Here is a 10,386-nt window from a genome sequence, read left to right on the forward strand (position 1 = left end):
TGCCCCCAGCGGGGCCGCAGTTCTCAAAACGCCGAACGCGGACCTTCCACGGGACCCAGCTGTGCCACCCCCCGGCCACGCGCCCCAAACAACTGAAGACCGATGTTAGGACCAAAACCCTTCCTCGCACGTTCCCGGAGCGCTATTCACCGCGGCCAGAGGGAGGGACCATCAGACGAGTGAACGGGGGCCCCCCGGGCGGCGGGATGTTACTCCACCAGGAAAAAGGGAGGAGATGCCGATTCCCGCGGCGACGCGGAGGAACCTTGAAAACGCGGCCCTGCGTGAGGGAGGCCGGGCACACGAGGACACGCAGCGTGGGATGCCACGTGAAACGTCCAGGACAGGCAGCTCCACAGACAGAAAGCAGGTCGTTGGCGCCAGGGGCCGGCTGCTGACTATGGGCACACGGTGTCCTTTCGGGGGGAACGTTCTGAAACTGGAGGGTGGTAAAGGCTGCAGCATCAGAAATGTGCTTAATGCCATCGAACTGTGCAGTTTATAACGCTTAACTGTAAATCTTGTCTCTGCTGTATTTGGCCACAATTTTTAAAATGTATTATTTTTTTAATTTTCGAAACGTATTTTTGAGACAGAGAGAGAGAGAGAGAGAGAGAGCGAGCAGGGGAGACACAGCATCCGAAGCAGGCTCCGGGCTCCGAGCCGTCAGCACAGAGCCCGACGCGGGGCTCGAACTCACGAACCGCGAGATCGTGACCCGAGCCGAAGTCGGATGTTCAACCGACTGAGCCACCCGGGCTCCCCGCCACAATTTTTTTAAAGTTTGTTTATCTCGAGAGAGAGAAAGAGCGAGCGGAGGGGGAGCAGAGAGAGGGAGAGAGAGACTCCCACGTGGGCCCCGTGCTGTCAACGCAGAGCTCAACACGAGGCTCGAACCGTCGAACTGTGAGACCGTGACCTGAGCTGAAATCAAGAGCCGGACGCTTAAGCGATGGAGCCACCCCGGTGCACCCCTATTTTGCCACAATTTCAAAAATAACTCCACGGCCAGTGGGTGGTGGGGCTGAGTCAGGCCGGGCGTGACCCTCCACCCGACACCGTCCCAAATAGGGGCTTGGTGCTGGGGGTCCCGCCAACCCCCCGGGGGCTCGGAGCGCTGAGCAGACAGGTGCAGGAGGGAGGTGTTCCGGCAGAGGTGGGGGGGGGGGTGGTTCTGCACCAGGCGAGCCCTTGTCTGCGATATGAGGTCTGGGGTAGAAAATCCGCACCTGCCAGAGGTGACTGACTTTGCTCAAGCGGGCAGCATGGAGGCAAAAGCCCGGCCCACGCGGGGGCAGGTGACAGGGGCGAGGGGACGCTGTTAGCCACACGGTGGAGCAGGAGGGAGGCCCGGTGCAGCACAGAGCCAGCCCCGGGCGCTCTGGCCCCAGACCGAGCTACGCGACCCCTTCCAGACCAGGGGTGACCTGGGTCAGGAGGGGCTTCCAAGGGCAGCTGCTTCCAGAAACCTGGGGAAGGGAGGGCTGGGGACAAGGCTGGAGAGGTGCAGGGCAAGGCAGCCATCCAGCAGGCCAAGGGGAAGGGACCAAAGAGCCAGTACACTCCCTGTCCCGATGCCCCCCCAGGCGTCACCAGAAGCCTCTCCGTCCCCCCCAAGGTCCGCCAACCCCTCCAGGCTCCCATCCCCCAGGCCTGTCAACTATCTTGTCCCCTTTACAGAGAGGCCCTGTGAGTGGCCCCCGGCCACCCAGCACGTGGAGGAGAAGCCAGCCGATTCTCTGAGTCCAGTGTCCAGGATCGGGGGTCATGAGGGTCACCCGTTGGGGCAGTGGCCCCACGGGCACCCACTTTGCGTTTGCGGAGACCCTGGCCCGTGTCCAGGGAGGGTCTGTGGGCACTCTGGGCAGCCGTCAGGGGCCAGGAGAGGCTTCCTGCTGGAGGTGCCCCGGGGTGAGCGCTGAGCGACATCAGGGCAGAGCCCTGCCGGGGAGAGAGGGGAGCTCCTGCGGCCTCGAATGCCAGGCCCAGGACTCCCCTGTCTGCAGGCAGACTCCCGGGCTGGCTCTGGGGCCGCGCTCCCAGGAGAGAAGCCGGGCCAGGAGAGAAGGTCCGGCCCCGGAGAGAAGCCGGGCCAGCCCGGCGGGAGGAGGTCCGGCCCAGGAGCCTCAGCTGCGCGAGTGAGGCCGGCACCTGTCTCCGTGCTGCTTGGAGTCACGTGCTCCCTGCATTTGTATTTACTGGAGCAGATGGTGGGTGCAGTAACACTTTAAATTAAGGATTCCAGAAGCACATTAAATTTAGATTTAATAAGACAGTTATTGTATGGAAATTAAAGACCCATCGATGATGATTCTTTGATTATTGAGGGTGCAATCATTTACCGCGTTCATCGTGCGGACTGCGCCTGAGTGCACGCGGGGAGCGAGGCTGGCTTCTGCAGCCCGGCCGGCCCTGGACACCCGCCCTGCCCGGACCCTTGGTCTGCAGAGCCCTGTCCCTCCAGGGCCCAGCAGTGCTCAGTGGCCGAGCCCACCCGGCCAGGTGCCGTCCTCAGGCTGGCCTGGAGGGTGTCCCGGAATCCTCCAGAAGCTGCTCTTTGTTTTGCAGGAAAGGAAACTGAGGCTGTGAGAGAGATTGGATGTGGCCTGGCACAGACGGCTGGGGAGGAGGGTGGGGAGCCCAGGGAGCCGCAGGGGCAGGGAGGGGAGCCCCTGAGCATCGCTGAGCGGGGGCGGTGGCGTGGGGGGCACTTCCCGGCCTTGGCCCGTCCCTCCCAGCACTGGCCTCCCCAGGCTCTCTCCTCCTCCCACCGGGTGGGGGATTCCGGGAGCAGGCCCCCCCCCCCCGGCCACTCAGTCCCCAGGGGGCCCCCACTTCCCCTCGAGCCAGGGGCTGGAAGCTGCTGAGTGCATGATGATCTCTTGTGGCTGCAATAAATCTGGTCACTTTGTCCTCCCCGAGACAGGAGGCGAGGTTCCTCCTCCAGACTGGAGGAAACCGGCTTCCGAACCTCGAGCAGATTAACACCTCCTCCTGCCGTTCCTGTAACTGTCAGCCACACGATTGGTAATCAATCGCTTTGGCCCTAAAAAATGGGCGTTTATCACCTGCTTCAGGGGGAGCTGGTGGCCTGTGCAGGTGGCCTGGCCGGGTGGGGTCTGAGCACAGCCTTCGGTCAGTCCCGCGGATGCCCCGTGAGGCTGGGCCGGGGGGCCGGGGACACTGGGTCTGCCTCGGGCCCTGTGGCGCCCAGGCCTCCGGGGGCGAAGGTCGGCCACGCACTTCCTCCCTGAAGGGGGCCGATTGGCCCAACGCTTGCCCCTGGCCCCTCTTGGTCACCTCCGAGAAAGGGCCTCGCAGCGAAGGAGTAGGAAGGTCAGGAGGGAGGTGGTAGTCTACCAGGCAGGACGTCTCAGGGCAGGGGCAAGGCTTGGGCCCAGGGTCCACCCTGCAGCCGGGTGGGTGCACCCAAGTGTGGGTCATCCCTGGCTAAGGTGGCCAGATTTAGCGAGTAAGAATACAGAACACCTAGTTAAATCTGAATTCCACGCACAAATAATTTTTTAGTATGAGTATGTCCCATGCAATTTTCAGACATGCTTATATTTTTAAAAATCATTACTTATTTGAAATTTAAAATTTACGGGGCATCCCGTACTTTACCTGGCAACCCTCCCTGCCCCACGCTGGCTCTGTGTTGCTCTGGCCCCTCCCTCCATGTGCCATTGGCCTTCTTCCATCTCTGCCACAGGACCTTTGCCCACGCCACTCCCTCTGCCAGAGCCACCCTTCCCTTTTGCCCTGGATGCCTCACTCGGCCCACAGCCCAGGCTCAGTATCCCTTGCGGGGTTGGGAGGCGATGGACAGTGGCCTCATCCCAGGTAGCAGCAGACTGTCACTTGTTAATGGCTCTCTGCACGGCTTTACCCGGACTTGTATTTTGGATTGAGATCAAGACCTTGTCTGCCCCCGTCCAGCCCTGGGTTGGGCACAGCACTGCTCTGGGGGCGCCCTGCCGACCACAACACAGGACTGGCCTTTTGAGCCTCCGTTTCCTCGTTTGTAAAGGGGGGTGGTGCCCACGTGAGAACCCTGGTTTCTGGTGATGGTGGCACCCTGACTGCTTTCCTTAGGTGGGGGGGACCCAGAGAGTCCAAGGGGGGATGGCAGGAGGGGCCCGGGAGAGCCCAGCAGGAACGGGGGACCTGCCCCCACCCCAGGGAGACCGGGGCACCCAGGCCCCCCCTCCTTGGGAGCCAGGAAGGCGGCATTGTGCCTGGGCTTCTGGAGATGGTGGTGCCGGGTCAGAAACCCAGAGGCCAGAGAGCCTGTCCTAAATTCCTTCCCAGATGAGGTTGGTCAGCTCACCCCACACGGCAGCCCGCCTGGGAGGACAGAGAAGGGACCCCCATCGGAAGGGTCGAGGCCCCTCCCCCAGATCCCACCACCCTGCAGCCCGGAGGGCGGCCACACTGGCCGTGCACAGAGGCGGGAAGCGGAGACCCTCAGGGGTCTGGACGCCAGGCTGGCACCGGGCCAGGCTGCCAGGTTGGGGGGGGGGACGGCTGGCACCGGGCCAGGGTGCCAGGTCGGGTGGGGGGGGGGGACGGGTGGGAGGGGAGGACCCCGAGCAGCCCAGCCCTCGGGAGACGGGCCTCCACATCTCCACCTTCTGCCTTGCTCGTCTCCTCCTGGCCGGGATCTGCCCGTGGGCACTGCTCACTTCTCGTGTTTAACCAGCGCGGCTTCGTCTGGGAAACTGTCAGCGGCAGTCTGCAAACACCCCTTCCCGCTCTGCCGCACCGCCTGCCAAGCGCCACCAGCCGACAGCTTGGCTGGCAGTCGGCTCGCACAGGCTGCCCGGCCTGGAACCCGGCTTCTCGCTGGTGGCCGGGGAGGGCTGTCCGCCGCTGTGCGCTGGGTCTTGCGACCTCACGACGGGGCTGCGCCCCCCCCCCCCCACCGCGTCCCCCGGCCTCCATCCAGAGCAGCGTCCGTGGCCCCGAGGCCCCACAGGCCCGGGAGGATCGGCACCCCAAGGCTTGGAGATGCCGTGGGAGGAATTACCGAACTCTGGGGAGACAGGAGGTGTGGGAAAAGAGGAGAAGCCCTAGGAGGGAGCACGTGTCACCGAGGCTTGGGGGTCAGGCCACCTCTTGAGGTCAGCCTGTGCCAACCCCCGAGTCCCCCTCTTTCCTGCGACACGGCTGCCAACACCCGCCCTGCTGGGGGTGACTGAGGCCCAGGACCTTCTCAGCAGAGCTGGGCCCTCCAGGAAGGAAGTAACACCGCAGGACGGCGGACCCCTGCGTGCCCGAGGGGCCGGCCGGTCTCACCCCAGTCAGACCCTGGGGCGTGCTGGCTGGGCAGCCTCTGGGGGGTCCGGAGCCCAAGCAACACCGCTCCCCTGCAGCGCAGGCTCCCCAGGCTGGAGGGAGAGGTTTGGGGCTCCCTGGGAGCGGCCCTCGCCCTGGTGCCTGGAACCCCCCCGCCTCTGACTGCCCCCAGGGGCCCCCAGGAGCGCCCGCGGTAAGTGTCCAGGCTCAGCCTTTAGGACTGGGTTGCACACTCTGAAATTAATAATCATGCTGTCTCATGGCCTCATAATTAAGTGTCTGTTCATTCCGATTATTGTCAGAGAGTGATTTGTTGTCCTCTAGGCAATAAAAATCAACCTGCTTCAGGAGGGGGCCTGGGAGCCGCTGTCACCCCCTCCGCCTGCAGCCGGGGGGCCGTCCTCGCAGGCTGATGGACCCTTGGCCTTTGGCTTTCTTTGCGGACACCCCGGGGGCGCGGAGGTGCCCTGGGACGCAGGCAGAGCGGGCCCTGCGCTGGCCTCAGGCTCAGGGGCTCCGGGGAGAAGGTGTTCGGCCCCCGAGTGCTGTGCCCCCAACACTTGTGCCCACACACACGTGTGAACATGGCGTACTAAGGGTGGCTCCCCAGGGCCGGGGGTCTCTGGTTGGGAGTCCCACCTGTGCCTCGGAAGGGGCTGATATCCGTCACGACCTGTCTCCTGGGGCCGAGGGACAGAGAGGGGTCCTGCCGAATGGTGGTGGAAGGAAAATGTGCTGGACCGTCTCCAGGCCCCCGCCGTCCCACCCCGCCTGCGTCTGGGCCCCCTCGTCTATGAGCCAGGTCACCGGGGAGCAGCCTCTGAGGGTCCAGGGGCCCGTGAGGCCCTGAGGCCCCCGCCTCGGGCGTCCAGCAAGGGGCAACTACCAGGCCCCTCACCCCCAGCCCAGGAGCCCGTGTGCTCACTGGTTTCCAGTCGTGGGCAGAGCAAGCCAGGCCCAGAGGTCACAGGGGCACCTGAGGGTCATGCCCTACCAGCCCCGAGGGCTCCAAGGGGCACCCGAACGGAGGAGGAGGGTGCCCTCGGACTGACAGTGAGTCCCCAGTGGAGAGAAGAGCAGAAACGCCCTCCTCACCCCCCACGCTTCCCCTGGGAGGAAGAGAGGCGCTCCCAGGCCTGCCTGCAGGGGTCTGAGCCCCCGGGGTCGCCCTGCCCCCGACCAGGCAGAGGGGAGCTGTGTCCACATGGCCCGTCCCCTATTTTCTTAGGGACAAAATATACATAAAAGATTTTTTTTGAGGGAGGAGAAAATGTGAAATAATGAGCTCACAAAAGACATTTGGTCAAACATAATCTTCTAACAAGAATTGACTTTAAAATTATGGTTATTAGCCATATCTCCTTTCTGGGGCGGTTAAAGACGCTTCAGAAGGTGAAGCAATTAATTTTTAAGTTTATGTCACACGTTTTAGCACAGCGAGCCGCTAATGAGGTGGCAGGCAGCCGCGGACCCTCTCTGGATGCTTGCTGGACCGCCCTGCGGAGGGGCTCGCCCGCGTCCAGCCCACGGGGACAGGTGCCCGAGTCCCCCGAACTGGAGAGCCGCGTCCCCTGCGCCCCGGGAGGAACAGTCCCCTGGGCCTGCATATCCAGTAGTTCTGTGGGCTCTGGGGGTGGGGGATGTCCCGTGGAAGGAAGGGGGTTCAGTCTGGGATGGGGTCCGGGGTGAGAGGTCAGAGTTGGGGCTGGGGCCTCTGGGCCTGGTGGAGGTACCTCTGTCCCGGCTCCAGGCCCTGACCCTGCTCAACTAACGTGCTTCCTCCCAGAGGCCCCACTTTCCAGGGGAGGGGGCGGCTGGTGTGGGTGGGGGAGACTCGGAAGTCAGGGTGCTGAGCTGGACTCAAGGTCATAGCAGGCAGGGCCAGCTTTGCTCCAGGCCGTGACCCTGAAGCACTCCTGCCTCTGCCTGGGCCTCAGTCTCCCTACTAGAAGCAACTGCCAGGTGTCCCCTGCCCTTACCTGCTGCGGGCGTTGGCTGGGGCAGGGACGCTGCTCTAACCCCAGCCCTGCAGCCCTGAGGCCCTGGCCACCCCCGGCCATCCCCCAGCATTCCCCTCCCCGGGCGGGAGCGGGGGCTGGAGGCCGGGGAGAAGGGGCCGGGGTGAGCGTCTCCCGTCCGGCTGGAAGAGAAGCAGCCGTGAACACACTGGTGACGGCATCTCGCACGCTGACACCTGAGTGGGAGGCAGCTTTGAGCTGAGCGCAGGTGCAGGTCGCAGATGGACGGACAGGGGGTGGAGAGAACAGCCCGGGGCTCCTGGCCTGGGGCAGGGGACAGGCCTGCTTGACGGGACTGTGGGCAAGCCCTCTGGGCCTGGGAGAAAGGGACGCCCACGTGGTTCTTAACTGGATTGTCTGGCTGGACACCGCCAGGGTGATGGGTTAGTGCATTTCCCAAGGCGTGGGTTCCCAGTGCATGGGTTAGCGCATTGACCCCTTTCAGGACTAAAGCCTGGCAAACATTTGTGTTGCGAACGCTTGCAAAAGTCACCTCCGGGGCCCTACCTTCGGAAGGGCGTCTGAGCCCCGTGGACCGGCCATCCCGGGGCCGGCCTGGGATCGCGGCTCCTGGTTCCTCTGCCCACTCTGCTTCTCAGCCATCGCTGGGCGCCCCGGCCCGCAGACGCTGTCTCGGGTGAGAAAGCACGCCGGGTGGGGTCAGCTCTGTCTCCCCGTCCGGGCCCTGCTGCCCCTCGAGGGGCTTAGGGTCAGGGCGTGCACCCTCAGTTCTGCTTCGGCCCCTCCGCCACGCAAGGGCAGGAGGTGGGGGTGGGAGGGGATCTGGGGACCCCACGCTGTGCGCGGGCCTCCGCCAACGAGATGCAGATGGATCTGAGACGGGTCTGCGAAGTCTCATACCTATAACTTTAAATTAAAAAAGCCACGTGCTGTTTACGGTCCTTCCGGCAGCTCGGTGCATAAAGATCATAGTATCGTACGAGCCATTATGTGCCGAATTTACTGTATATACATTTCTAAATGGTTCGGCAAACAGCGGCCTGCTTATGGGCAGGGAAGGAGAACTGGTTCATTTTGGGTAACAAATGATCCTTGATTTGATTTTAAACGCAGTGACAGCCAAATTTATTTCTTATTTAATCACTTCCCTGTGCCGTGGAGAACAGGGTGATATTAAACTCCACAACGCAGAGCGGGCTCTGGAATCCGCCGAAAGACCGCGCGAATAGATTATGTTTATAGGGTAGAGGGAGATTGTAGAGCCGTGCACATAACCAGAATGGGTATTTTTGTCATTTATACAGTGGTTTCCATCATTATTTCTCCCCGCTTCCAATTTTTCAGTAATAAAAATATAGGCGATGTGATTCTCTTTGCATTACAGATAAACCACCCTGATTCTTTATTAAATATTTGTATTAATCTCAAGTACTACAAAGCGTTTGCGTGGATAAATCAGGCTCCGGGCTGCCATTGCCCCTCTGCGGGCTCTCCACGAAGCGGCCCCTTTACGAGAGCACGGTCCCCGAAAAGAGGGTTTCCGTATTCACTGCCAGGCTCCCTTCTGTCGCCGCTTTATGGCCATGTGTCCGCGGCGCGATCGGCACCGACGGCATATTTGTTCCTCGAGATCCAATGATCCAACGATTTGGGTAATCGCTCCTCAGTCCCCGGTTTTCTCTTCTATTTAATTAGGAATTACCGTTCTGGCGTCACTCACGGGCGCCAGCTGGGACGCGAGACCCTCTCTGCCGCGCAGGGGGCTCCCGGAGAGGCGCGGGCTGGGCAGCACCGAGGTGTTTGCGGGCAGCCTCGGTGTGTGTGGGGGGGGGGGGGGGGGGGGGCCCCAGGGGGGCTCCGGGCCTCGGGGGCAGGGAAGCCAGGGGGCCAGCCCTGGTCAGACCCCTTCCTGGGTGGCCTGGGGTGACTCGGCCGGCCCTCTCGCCATGGTGGGGGACACATGGGTGATGGGGGGCAGTGGACCCACTTCCCTGGGAGGCCATAGGAGGTGGGGTTCTCCCATAGCACGAGGGAAAGGAGGTTCCCTCGGCCCCCGGCTGCGTCCCCACGTCCTCCCTCCACCCTTGGCTGATGTGAGTGCTCCCGGGGGGTTAGACAATGCTGTCTCAGGCTGATGACACCACAATAGTGGGGACCCCTCTCGGTGGTCCCGGAGGGTGTCTGCTCTTGGATGGGGTGCAGATCTCGGCCTGTGCCAGCTCAGAGGTGTGTCTGCGGGGGGCCTGGTGAGTGAGAGCGGGTGAGCCTTGGTTAGGGAGCCCTGTCCTTCAGTCCCTGGAGGGACACCCCAGGTCCACCTCGACCAGATGATGCTGGAGGAGCAGACTGGGAAGGCTTCTTGGAGGAGGAGCTCTGGAGAGGCCATGTGTCCGGCAGGAGCCGGGCCGGGGAAGGAACAAGCCCGAGGGGCAGTGCAGAGGAGGCAGGAGCAGAAGGAAGAGTCCCCCAGTGCGGGGCTGCACGACTGCCCAGGGAGGACGCCCTGCTCCGGCTCCCCGTGGGGCCCCGTGTCAGGAAGAAGCACAGGACGCTGTGAGCACCCTCCGAGGGCGGCCGCACACCGGTGCTCAAAGCTGCAGGTGTCTCCAAGACAAGCTTGGATGGAGGTGGAGAAGGGGCAGACAAGCACTGAGCTTGGGGTGGACCGACACAGAGGAGGAGGGGCGACCCGGCCCCAGGCAGTCCGGCCCAGAGCGGGCGGGGGTGGGGTCTGGGGGTGTCAGCCGTGGCCAGGTATAAGCGCTGTGGGGGTCCTGACACCCCGCCCACAGCGGGCGGGGCCCACCTGCTTTGCTTGTAGGCCGCGGCTGGCTGGCCGTGCACAGCTTGTGTCTGGGGATGGGTGGCGTCCGGGAACTTCGCTGCCTCTGCGAAAGTGCCTGCGTGGAGGAGGGAGGGCGCCTGGCCCGCCTGGCCAGGCACCAAGGGAACGCCGTGTTCCCACCACCTCCTCGGCAGGCACCCGGTCTGAATGCCACGCATGTGCACTGCAGAGCCACCAAGACCAGCGGAGCTAGGCTGGGGGATGGGTGGGGGAGGGTGTGGGGGGGGCTGGGGGGGGGGGGGGGGGGGGGGGGGGGGGGGGGGG

The sequence above is a fragment of the Panthera uncia genome, chromosome D4 (assembly GCF_023721935.1).
Source record: "Panthera uncia isolate 11264 chromosome D4, Puncia_PCG_1.0, whole genome shotgun sequence".
NCBI lineage: Eukaryota > Metazoa > Chordata > Mammalia > Carnivora > Felidae > Panthera > Panthera uncia.